The sequence below is a fragment of the Cervus elaphus genome, chromosome 26 (assembly GCF_910594005.1).
Source record: "Cervus elaphus chromosome 26, mCerEla1.1, whole genome shotgun sequence".
Classification (NCBI taxonomy): domain Eukaryota; kingdom Metazoa; phylum Chordata; class Mammalia; order Artiodactyla; family Cervidae; genus Cervus; species Cervus elaphus.
In genome coordinates, this window is record NC_057840.1 from 16,616,511 (window position 1) to 16,629,562 (window position 13,052).

A 13,052-nucleotide genomic window follows, 5' to 3' on the forward strand; every position below is an offset into this window, starting at 1 on the left:
TTCTTACCAACTGTGAGTACCACAATAATCTTGGAAATTTATTTTTATCAATTGAAAGCCCTAAATCTAGTGGGTTGAACATGAGTTAATTTCTGCTCACTCCGAAAACCACAGTAAATGACAGAAGGAAAATTAAAGGGAAAAAAAAAAAAAAAAGGTACAAACCCACAAAAAGAAAGAAATAGGGAGGGGACAGGCCAGCAGATGAGATATATCAACAGAATTTTAGAAGATGGAAAACAGATGTACAAAGTAACTGACTTAGAGCAGAGAAAGTCTAAACTTGAATTGCTATTCTGGTGGGGACCTACAAAAAACACTCTGATTGTTGGAGAAGCCCTGAGGGCCCTAGGAACTGGAACTTCCAGAAACTTCTGAGGGCTGAAGACAGGGACCTGTTGGAAATAAGGGCAAGGAATGCTTAAATCACACATACACTCTCATCAAACCTTGGCAGCCAGAAGACAAGAGGCTCACTCTAGGGAACTTAAAAAAGAAAGGCTTTGCACTCAGAGGGCAGAGGTGAGGTTCTACCCGGTAAAACAGGGGGTCCAGTTACTCAGTCAACAAATATTGACCAAGTGCCTACTCGGCACATGCACTGTGGTAGGTACCAGGAGTAATGAACAAAACAAGACAGAAAGATGTGCCTCTGTCAGGCGAGTGTACGCTCCTCGGTTCTGTCTCCTCACAGCAAAGATTCGGAGCGACGGACACGAAAGGCCTCGGCGCGTCACAGCTCTCGGGTCTTGGACACACCGCGTTATAGCTCTTAGACAAACCAGGGTTACAGCTCTATTTTATTTAGAAGATAGCAGGAGAATCCATCCTCGAAGTGTGAGGGCATGCCAACCCAAAGACGGGAAGAGAAGAGAGTGGAGCAGCTGGGGGAGGGGGGGAGAGGGAGGGGGGAGAGGGGGAGGGGGAAGGGGAAGGGGAGGGATGGGAGGGGGGAGGGGGAGGGGGGAGGGGGAGGGGGGAGGGGAAGGGGAGGGAGGGGGAGGGGGAGGGGAAGGGGAGGGAGGGGGAGGGGGAGGGGGGAGGGGTGAGGGATGGGAGGGGGAGGGGGAGGGGGGAGGGGTGAGGGATGGGAGGGGGGAGGGGGGAGAGGGGGAGGGGGAAGGGGAGGGATGGGAGGGGGGAGGGGAGGGAGGGGAAGGGGGAGAGAGCAGCATGCACACACGCGGGGTGGGGGGTGGAGAAAGCGCTTTGGCTCCTCCTTTTATATGCTTTTTCCTCCCCCTGGGCCTGCCCTGTGCAAGTTGCGCTTAGCCAGGAGTGCTGTTTGTTCTACCTGAGGTCTTCACTCTGGCCCTCAGGCCTTCCTTTGACCTTCTTTTGTTCTCTTTTCACGGGCTTTTCCCTTCCTTGTCTTTTAGTCACCGCCATTTTGGACTCCTGTTTCCTATTCTAACTACCTAACACCTTCATCCAGCTTACATTCTACTGGGGGGAGATTCTATACACAAAAACTAAAATATAAGGGTATCAGATGACAGCAATACACACTGCAGAAGATAGAAAGAAACACAAAGAACGGATTCAGGGCACACTGGGGTAAAGGGGATGGGAGCTGGGTTGTAGTTTCAAATAAATGATCATGGAAGCCAAACTGATGGAGCTAAGGCAGTAAGCTGTGCAGGTATCTGCGGGAAGAACATTTCAGACAGAGAGAAAGCAAGGGGGGACATCCAGATGGGCAGGACTGGAGAAACAACATACACGAAAAAAGAAAAGGACATTATCAGAAAGAATATTCAGTAGCCAAGGAGCAGCTTTGAAAATAGAAAAGCAAAACAGTTCAGTAGAGAGATTAGAAGAAAACACTGAAGTAATTTCCGAAAAGAGGGAACAAAAGGACAAAGGGATGACATCAGAGAGAAAAAAGTATCAAAACTGAAGGCACTGCAGGAAATTCAACATCCAAATTAACAGGAGTTCCAGAAAGCACAGAGAACAAAGAGGGAGTCATTGTCAGAGTGGAATATTTCTGAAAGACAAGAGTTTCCAAGCTGAAAGGGCCCAGTGAGTGCTCAGCGCAATGAGTAAAAGACTCCCACACCATAGCACATCATCATGAAATTTCCAAACACCAAGTCCAAAGATAAAAATCCTGAAAACTTCTAAAGAAAGCAAACCAGCCACATACACAGAATCAGAAATTAGAATCTGGTCAGTCTTCTCAAGAGAACACTGGGATGCTCTAAAATATTAATATGATGAAGCAACACCTTCAAAATTCAGAGGGAAAGCAACCACTAACTTAGAATTCTATACCCAGCCATACTATAAATGCATTCAAATTGAGAGTACAAAAAGGCATTTTAAGAGCGGGAAAAGTTGCTTTCAAATAGCAAGGTCTCAAGAAATTCATCTTGTTTGCACTTTCTTGGGAAACTACTGGAGGATGTACTCATGTAAAGTAAGAGATAAAGAAGAGACAGGAAGTCTGGCACCCTGGAGTTAGGAAGAGAGGAAAAGAGCAATTTCAATGATCCTCTGGAGGGGAGCATGGCAACCCACTCCAGTATTTTTGCCTGGAAAATGCCATGGATAGAGGAGCCTGGCAGGCTACAGTCCATGGGGCTGCAAAGAGCTGGACAAGACTGAAGTGACTTAGCACACACACACAGGCACAGAACATAACTGCAAAGCAGTTCTAGAAATAAACCAGCCCAGGAAGGATGTCCTTAATAAAAAAAGAAAATGGTTTGCAATATAGTTTTCAACACAGTTTAGAGTTAAGGATAGGAACAAAGAAAACTAAACAAATGAGGAAGAAGTAGGCAATTAACTTCAGGATAAAGCAAAAAGCTGTAAAAGAAAGTATATGCAGCCAAAGCAGGATACACAGCTCGACTGCTGACTGTATGTGTTGTAGAAAGAGAGAAAAGTGTGTATCTGTGTTGGGGAGGAGGGAGTCAGTAAAGGAGAATAACCCCAACCAAGGTGGAAAGTCAATAGCTACTACTGTCTAAAGTGGAAAAAGCAAGAAAATCATGGTTTTAAACAAAACACGTAGATAATAATAATAATAATAAAACCAAAAGAACTGAAAGCAGTTGCCTCTAAGGAGCAGAAATCTGTCATGAAGGAACATGAAAAGCAAGGGTCTACTGCTTTTCTTTATAATCCCTACTCTAGTACCTGACTTTCTAAATCATACACTAGCCCCCTGGGGAATGCCATTTGCACTGTGAATGAAGCAACAAAAAGCCTGAAAAATAAAAAAGAAAGCCTGAAAAATAAAACAAAAAAGGAGGGAGGCACACATTTTATTCTGATGTGTTTCATACTCTGGGACATTTTTTTTACATTGAAACATCAGCCTGACAACATTACACTAATGTGAAAAACAAGATGAAGGAGGGCTCTCGCCATTCCAGCTTGAGTCAAGACTCATGCAGCTAAAAGCAGGACTCTGCTTCATAATCACACCATAACAAAAGAAACTAGAAGGCAAAAACCAGTTAGGAAAACAAGTTTACCTTCTGTTAAGTCAGATACTGTAGATGCCAATAAATGTCTGAAATCTTTAAGTTCTACAGAGTAATAGCATTAATCAAATAAAGCAAGTAACTCACCCTTCCCTGCAGAAGAAACAGAAGTTTTAGCAGCACACAAGTTGGGTGCCCTTGAGCAAATTATTCTGGCTTTAAGCCTCAATTTTTCATCTGTGAAATGAGCGTACCAGCTATTTCAAGGTGCTGTTACAAGAAGGAATGGGGATATTAACATGAATAAAGCACCAACTACAGTAGCTGGCTGTTGTTGTTCAGTCTGCGCTCCAAAGGTTAATTTTCTTTCTTTTTCACCTGTTTATTATCAATGCTTCCAGCCTTGTCAGATGGCATACAGTGAAACATAGAACCAGGCTGAGCCACTAGCATCAAATGCACTTGTTCAGCAGAGACAAACAAGAGAACACAGCTGATGGGACAGCACCTCCGGCCAGGATGAAGGCTGGATGGAAGGCAAGCAAGAAGTGTCAAACAGAAGCCTACATCACGGAGGAATGGTACAAAAAAACAGGAAGAAAGAAAATAAAGAAATTGAATTAGACCAATTTCCTATATCCTATTTAAATAAAATACAATAAAATACTACCTATTTAAATAAAATACAAAGGAGAAGGAATAGGTTAACTACACTAGAGGGTTGAAACCAGCAAAATTCATGCTGTGAGAACATAAAACAACAAATCAAATTTCTTCAACATACAAACTCCTGCAAAGAGAAATAAAGAGATGAAGGGGAAACCAGAGCTTATCAGTCTTAGAAGATACACCAACCAAACAACCTAAATGGGAAAGGAATTTGAAAAAGGATACATGCATAACTGAATCACTCTGTTGCACACCAGAACTAACATTGTTAACCAACTATCAGTCAGTTCAGTTCAGTTGCTCAGTCGTGTCCAACTCTTTGCGACCCCATGAATCGCAGCACGCCAGGCCTCCCTGTCCATCACCAACTCCTGGAGTTTACTCAAACCCGTGTCCATCGAGTCGGTGATGCCATCCAACCAACTCATCCTCTGTCGTCCCCTTCTCCTCCTAACCAGCTATACTCCAACATAAAATGTTAAAAAAAAAAAGATACACCAACCAATCATAACATGAGGATCTTAACCCAATCTGGATTCAAACAAGCATTTTCAAAATTGGTACTTAAGATAATTGGAGATCTGAATATCAAATATTTGAATATCAAAAACTGAATATTTTATGAAATCAAGGAATTTTCAGTGTGATGATGGTATTCCAATCATGTCTACCAAAGAATTATCTGCCTAGATATATATACCAAAATATTAAATGATGAAATGAAAAAAAAAGGTCCTCTAAAAAACCTGAATAACATATAAACAAGGCACAGCTATGGGGTTCGGCAGCGTCACACTAGGCTTCAGAGGATCAGGCAGTCTGCTTCTGAGAAGGGGTGAGGGACTCTGGGAAGAACCTCGAGAGCACTCTTTCCACGTCTGACTGAGGATCTGCTGTATGCCACGCTCCAGAAACCATGGCTGACTGTGAGCCAGAGGTCAGTCTTTGCTAAGGCAGAGGTGGGGAATGACCTCTGGCCCTGAAGCTAGAAAAGCCCCACTGCCCAGGACACCTTCTTGAAGGTCATAGAGATTGGGTCCTTTTTGTATCTTCCAAAATTGCTATTTAGTAAAAAGAGATTCATCTCATTTTACTGAATTTACATCTCATTTACTGAAATTCATTTCATTTACTCAATGAAAACTCAATGAGTTTTCAACCCAACAGTCTAAAAGAGCCAGGTATTTGATGCAAATGAATGAAAAGGTCCAGTGGTAATCTGAAGGAAAATGGGAGGGACTTGGGCAAAGTAGGGGGAGCATGATCTGTGCCAGATGGGGCAGAACTCCTCAGCTCCAAGAGAAAAGTGTGGGCCCAGGGTTGCCAAGCCCCTCCAATTTCCCCAGAGAAACCTAAAATAAAGATATTTCTGTGACTTTCCTGGTGGTCCAGTGGCTAAGACTTCATGCTCCCAATGAAGGGGGCCGAGGTCAGATTCCTGGTGTAGGAACTATATCCTACATGCCACAACTAAGACCCCGCGCAGCCCAATAAATAAATAAATAAAATTTCTCTTTTAAAAAAGACATTTCTGTGAAACCTCCTGATTTCTTAATGTTGTCAACTAATTGAAAGTTAAAACACTCTGTTATGGGGAAAACATGTCTGCAGATCTACTTCATGTACAAAAAGATGTACTAGATGTAAAAAGGTCATATTTTAATGCCATATGTAGAGGTTTAAACACTATCAATAAAAATTTCATTAACAACTTTCTTGCACCAAGCTCACCGAAATTACAAAGGAAGTTATAATACGATAGCATATACATACAAATTTTACACTACAAATTAGTTACCTCCAGCAACATAATAAAAAAGACTAAAATCTGTCTGTGATACTGAAATTAGATCCAAACAGTTTTGCCACCTATATGCTTTTTAAACACTGCCAAAAACAGTGGGTAGTTTGTTAAAAAAAATTCTAGAGATACCGTACTGAAATTGTGAAAAAGTGGTTTTAACTTGCGATCACCATAGGAAATTACAGTTTCATATTGAAGACTGTACTTCCACACAGATAATTATTCCTGATCACTGCAAAAAAAAAAAACTGCTTACCACATATTCACATGAAACCCACTAGATCTTTTCCTAACCTAACAATTTTCACAGAGGCCAGGCCCTGTGCGAAGCATTTTATAAGCACTAGCTCATTTAGTCCTCTTTTAACTTTCTGAGGTAGGTTATGATTATTAATCCCCATAGGGAAGATAAAGAAACTGAGTCCTTGAAAAATAATTTACCTAAGGTTCCACTGGCATAAATGGCAGTTTAACCAATACCAAAGTGTGGACTTGTCACTGATCTCTTCTAATTAATATTTTCATCAAAGAGATTTTTAAGGAAATAGTGGCACATTAAGTTCAAGGTAAGAAAATAAGAGGCCAATATTATACCAGAATTTAGTTTAACCTTGACAATCGGCTAAAATGGGACAACTAAAAGAATTCAACTGAAAGGAAATAAGCACAATAGTGGGGGCATGAAAGTGCAATGGGGTGACACATACACAAAAAAAGGAAATCTCTTAAGACTTTGATTCTCTAATCTCAAAAATAAGAATAGAACTACATCAGCAGTTTTCAACATTTTCTGTTTCCCAAAACCCTTTCAAAATCTTCTCCCCAAAATCCCTCTCTCTCTGACACACACACACTTTACTTAACAGTCTCAGACAGTTCATGAACCCGTGGGGCCCACTCACCCTGAGCAACACCTTCCCCACCAAACCCACACTTCTCACCTCAAGGTCAAGAATCTAAACTAAATGATACTCACCCTCCATTCTCGTACCTTAGGGAGATGAAGTGAAAAACAAGTAGACTAACTAGACAAAAAGGAAAAGATGTAAGAATTCTAGCAAACTGTACATTACATATTAATTTAGTAGCTTCAGGATGCTGGGATGTGTACATATATTAATAGACTACAAGAAACTCAAAAACATGATTAAACTTAGCACTTTTTTATCAAGGTGGTAGGTCCAGCTCCAACACTCATCAGGAGGTCTGGAAACCTGAATTCAAAGCTTAGAAAAAATGATTAGAGAGTTGGTAATCAGACTTATGTGAAAAGTTTTTAAAATCACAATTTTCTTGGAAAAAGGCAATTAGAGGGTAACATAAGTCTTCACTTGTAGCTCAGTCGATAAAGAATCTGCCTGCAGTGCAGGAGACCTGGGTTCGATCCCTGGGTTGGAAAGATCCCCTGGAGAAAGCAATGGCAACCCACTCCAGTATTGCTGCCTGGAAAATCTCATGGACAGAGGAGCCTGGTGGGCTGCAGTCCATGAGGTCACACAGAGTCGGGCACAACTGAGCGACTAACACTTACTTACTTACTTACTTAGTCTTCAAGTATTGAAAATTCCTTCACAGAGGAGACATAAAAGCCATAAAAAGAGCAAAGCAAGAGGAAGCTGGCTTTTTGGTAAAAGTATGAACAATTTAAATATCAATACAATGAACTCCCCTAACTGACCTAGACAAGGACCTACAGGTAAACATATGACAAAATCATTCTGGAACTCTTTGCATGTCCTCTGGTTCTTAACCTGGAAAGAACCAAAACCATCCCCACGACACCCAACTTAGTTACAAATGTAAAATGTCAGCTGGACTACTAAAGCAAATCTTACTTATGATAGTTCTCAGAGCAAATAAAAAGATAATTCTTATTCTTCAAATTGATTCCATATTACTATAAAGATTACTTCTGAAGCAGTCTATATACATTTAGATCTTTATGGCTCTATCTAATACACTAGATATCAGGCTTCCCAGGTGGCACAAGTGGTAAAGAAACTACCCATCAATGCAGGAGACATAAGAGATGCAGGTTCAATCCCTGGGAAGATCCTCTAGAGGAGGAAATGGCAACCCACTCCAGTATTCTCGCCTGGAGAATCCCATGGACAGAGGAGCCTGGCGGGCTACAGTCCACAGGGTCACAAAAAGTCGAACGCGACTAAAGCTACTTAGCACACATGCACAATATCCTGGAGTAAAAAATAATAATAATAATACCAAAATGCAGAGTGTATGTGATATGAAAATATATTTCTATTTTAAAACTAAGAATATGAAATTAGTCCAAATTCAATCTTTGAGGGGGGGAAATAAAAAGCAGAAGGGACTTCCCTGGCAGTCCAGTGGTTAAGAATCTGCCAGCCAATGCAGGGGACATGGGTTCCGGGAAGACTCCACGTGCTTCAGAGCAACTAAGCCCACAAGCCACAACTACTGAGCCTGAACTCGAGAGCCTGCGCTCCACAACAAAAGCCACTGCCGTGTCCTTGCATGACAACTAGAGAAAGCCCACAGACAGTAACAAGGACCCAGCACAGCCATCTAATAAGTAATTTTTTTTAAAAAAGCTGAAGCAGTATGGATGTACTCATGAGCCACCTGAGATCTACCCCATACTAAGAGGGAAGCAACATCACTTTTTAAAAAATGAGAAAATTGAGAAAAATCACTAAAACTCTCATTTAAATCAACGATATCCCAACCACCAGATATTTAGGAAAATAAAGTACAGGTTATCTACCCTCCTAGACATGAAAACCATGCATCTAAGAAACCCATATAGATTAAGCCAACCACAGAACAAGAGGAAATAATCAGAGTAAGAAAACCAAATCCTCTATATGAAATATAACCTACATAACATTTCTACATGCAACCGTACCAGATTCTACAATGTTAATTCCAACTTTCAAAAAATCCTCACTAACAGCACTTCCAATACATTACATAAAGTTTCAACAAATTAATTCATCAAATTATTAAGTACCAACAACGCCATAGACACTTCACATAACTCTACAAATGGACTCCCTTTCTCATATAAAACATACATACTTTATAGAAAAAAAATTTTTTTTAAACATTAACCATCACCATTTATTTCTAATTGATATTAGAAATTATTTTCTCCTTTGGCTTACCTGTAACATCTAAGTAACAACAGTATTTACACTTGGAAGCCATTCCCCTATACTTAAGGATACCAGGCACTGACTCCATTTTAGATTTTAATCTGGGGCACTGCTCTGTCAGAGGAATGAAAGAAATCTTATGAGTATCAGGTTGCTGGTCTATGCCAAAACATGGCATCCCCAAAGGGCACTCTGTCTGGAAGCTGTGGGGGAATCATATACAAATCTTCTATGAACTAAGGCCTTCCATGGAGGCTGGCAATGTTTGTGTGTTGAGGGCAAGGGCTGAGAGTGGATCTGCTGACTCCTCAAGGTCCGGCCCTGAGATTCCAAGATTCTATAAACGGGCAGTAAATTAGAGTTTGGCTAGTATTTGCTGAGTACTGAAGCCAGCATAAACATTTACTTGAGGCTTTTAAATGTGTAAAGGGTAGCCAGTGGTTAGGTACAGTAATTCTGAATCTGAAAAAAACAAACAAGGCCACTGGATATGTTTCTAAATAAATGTGGGGGTGGGGGAGGTCAGCATATTTCCTTTGTTTTCTCTGAGTTAACAATACAGACTTTCAGAAATGCAAAATTGGATCCTCAGCAAGATTGATCCCTATAAACTATATTAATGCCTTAAACAGATACTAGCAATTCGTACTTCTCCAGAAAGTCCACGCATAGTCTCTAAAAAGACTATGTCAGTTCAAAAAACAAAGGAAAAAGGCCTATGCTTTCCTGTGGAAACAGAAACAAAACTAAATCTTCAAAAATATTTAGCATTCTGCTACATAAAACATAAACCCCACATTCCTAAATAAAATGACAAAGACAGAACCTTTGTAGTTCTCTAGTCAGTTACATGGGAGTGGTGATTCAGGGCAAAACCCGACCTTAAACATAACTATACGATATTACTAAATTACAGAGTAATTTTACCAATAAATATTCCAGTTAAGGACTGCTTTGTCATCTCTGCAAGTATTTTTAGTTGAAAGCAAGTGGTTGGGAATTCCACGTGGACATGGTTCTGATTTTTTAAAAATCTATTTTTAAGACCTGGTGACTGGATAGGTTTTCTAAACTCAGTTCTTTCGAACGGGTAATTTGGAAAGGGTAAACCACAAGGACGTTACTTAAGGAGCAAAGGACCTAACAAGCTTACCAACTCAGATCAACACAAAACTAACTTAGAAACCTCCAAATCTAATGATAGGCCCAGTCATTAATGCCTGTGCGCACACAGAACTGAACTGAAAGCTACCTCTCCAAATACAGCAAGGGCTATCGGAATTCTCTTGTTTTATATTGCCATAGTTGTTTGAGGGTGGGCTTCTCTTTGCGTTTGTCTCTTAAATCTGCAAATCTGCTCCTTTTTACTTGGAATTAAGTTTCAGATTTTAATATACATATCCAGTTTTATATACATATATATATATTCACACACATACATATATATGCATACACCCAGTTTAGTATACATACCCAGTTGGGAATACTATATAGTTTAAATTTTTTATTTAAGTTAATAACAATTTTACTGAAATTCATTAAATGATTTTTTTTAATCACTTTTAATTGTTTTAGGCAATCCCCATCCAATTTAGATAGCAAGAATCTGAAGTTGGGGGCTCCACTCAACCACGTATTTTCTCTGGAACGCCTAACTTTGACTAGAAATAAAAGATTAAAGCACTGTTATGATTAGGTCTTTCTTAAAGAGGGATGTTTTAAAAGGAAAGAAACTGTCCCCTCCTGTTACTCTAAATGAGCAGCCTCCTGTTCTCAGCAGTCCTTCTGCACACAAGCCCACTACTGACTTCAGTGGGAATTCTGCCCAAGAAGTGAGGAAGACAGGGAGGATTAAATTAGCCCTAAATCCAGGCCATTGTTCCAAGCCATTACCACTTGTACAGTTCTCCAATAACCTCTATAAAGTAGACATCTGAGATTCGATGGTGATTTCTCCAATTGAATTTTAGGACTGACCCCTGGAGCTCTGACAGGTGACACAACCTAGCTCTTTAAAAGCTGTGTCAGCCTGATGGATGTACTCAGCTGGCCCTTATCACAATCCAAGATGGTGATTTCTCACAGCAGAGTCCTGCAAAAGGAAACTGAATAGGATTAAGTCCTATCCGTTTCCGAGTAAAACCTGTTCACAGACAGAATTTTAACTCCCAGCTCCTGCGGCCAAGGAACTGACTCAGTTTCCCTCAAGTGCTAAACCCAAGAGGAAATGTGATAGGATGCGAGTTAAAACTCAAATTCCCCATACAGTATTATACATCGAGAATACAGAAATAGCTGATTCCGGCTAAAGAAGGAAAAAAACAAGGGAAAAATAAAAGGAGAACTAAAAAAAAAAAAAGCAAGAATAAAGAATAAACTGTTGAGATTCATTTTTTAAAAAAAGCTTAAATAACAGTAACAAGAATAAGATGCCTGGCATACACGTGCCATTTCTGATGCGAGAAGTTCAAAAAAACTGAGGAAAGGATGTGATTCAGAAAAGAGAACATATATTCACAGATCCTCTAGGTTCTTCCTTCCGTCTCACCCCACTAGAGCTCTTAAAAACGGCCAGCTGTGCTGTTCGTGGGGAATGCAATTTAAGGCGTCCTAAGCAGCAGCAGCAAGTCAGCGGGAAGGATCTACACAGACCCCCTCCCCAAAATAATAGACTAAGCAAGGGCTCTTCTAACCTCGCCAAAACACCCTGACCTCAAGGGAGATGAGAGATCTCAGAAATTACTACCGACGTCTTCCCGAGCTGCCCGGGGCAGGGACTCCTGCTGGGGATTTAGACTCTGATTCCAACCCTGCTCGCTCCCGGTCCTTACCCCAGCAGCGCAACTAAAAATGTTCCCAACTCTCTGCCGTCAAACAGTGGAGAAAAATAAGCCATCGCTGGTGAGGTGGCCTGGGTGCCGGGACTGCAAGGATCAGAGACCAAAACGTGCGTTTCTCTCCGCTTTGGTCGGGAGGTCCTCGTCTGGAGGGACCGAGCGAGTGACGCCGCCCGAGCCCCGCTACCCGGAGCGCCCAGGCGCGCGGCCCGCCCCGAGACGCGTGGCGTCCTCGCCCGCGTTTCCTCTCCCAAAACCATCCTGCTGAAGGGCAACGCTGCTGCCGCCGCGTGCCCCCCGGCCCGGAAGGAGGGGGCCGCTCCGCATCGGGACAGGCTCGCGCGCCGCGGCCCGCGCCCAGGATGGAGCCGGATCCGTCCTGCAGCCGCGCCGCGGGGCCCGGGACGCGTGACCCTGAGCCCACTGCACCCCCACTGCACCCCCGCGGGGCCGGCGCAGCCCTCCCCGTGCCCCCACCTCTCTCGGCGCCGACCAGACGCGGCCCCCGCTCTCACGAAGGGAGAAGCAGGGGGACCGCAGTGGAGCGGGGATCCGGCCTGGAGCAACAGGACCGGTCCCGGGTCGGGAACGGGGAGGAGGGCAGACAGGGAGCCGCAGAAAACCCCAACACCGGCAGCCCTCCCCCTCCCGGTGGGACCGTCCCGCCACCGCTTCCTGCCCGGGATCAGCTTCCCAGCTGCAGCCACAGGAAAAATCCGAGCCGCCCCTGCAAATCCGCAGAGACCAGACGCTCGGCCCCGGGATTCCCCCGTCCCGGGCCAGCCATTCCGCAGCTCCGCACGCCTCCTTACCCGGACGCCGCACTCAGAAGCTCGCTCGCCGCGGGGACCAGTCCCGCTCCAGCCCCAGCCGTCGGCCCGCCGCGCCCGCCTCCTCCCTCCGCTAGGTTTCAAATTGAAATTCCCTGGCTGGGGCCGTCAGAGGACTCGCGCGCCAGCCCCGCCCCCTCGCGGCGGAAGCTCCTCCCGCACCCCCGCCGGACGCGCCCCCGGTGCGGAAACCCCCGCGGGCCACGACACGCCCCCTACGCCCAGGCCACGCCCCCTCCCCGCCCCGGCCATCCGACAGACTCTTTCAGCGGGATTAGCGGCTCGGGGTCGCCGGATACCCGGCGCGGAAGGACGCGGCTCGCCCTGGGAGCTACCCT

The 13,052-nt window shown here is 43.5% G+C and overlaps 1 protein-coding gene across 11 annotated transcripts in view; it reads right to left on the reverse strand.

Moving 5' to 3' along the window:
* EPB41L2 (erythrocyte membrane protein band 4.1 like 2) overlaps positions 1-12,836 on the reverse strand; it is a 205,862-nt gene extending 193,026 nt beyond the window's left edge. For 9 of the 11 annotated variants that reach the window (XM_043888100.1, XM_043888099.1, XM_043888097.1 and 6 more), the window contains exon 1: positions 12,697-12,836. The gene's annotated coding sequence lies outside the window, so the exon portion shown is untranslated. Of the gene's footprint in view, positions 1-11,878; positions 12,041-12,696 lie in introns of those variants that run through there. The other 2 variants (XM_043888089.1, XM_043888092.1) reach the window with 2 other exon arrangements.
* Positions 12,837-13,052: the final 216 nt, after the last annotated feature.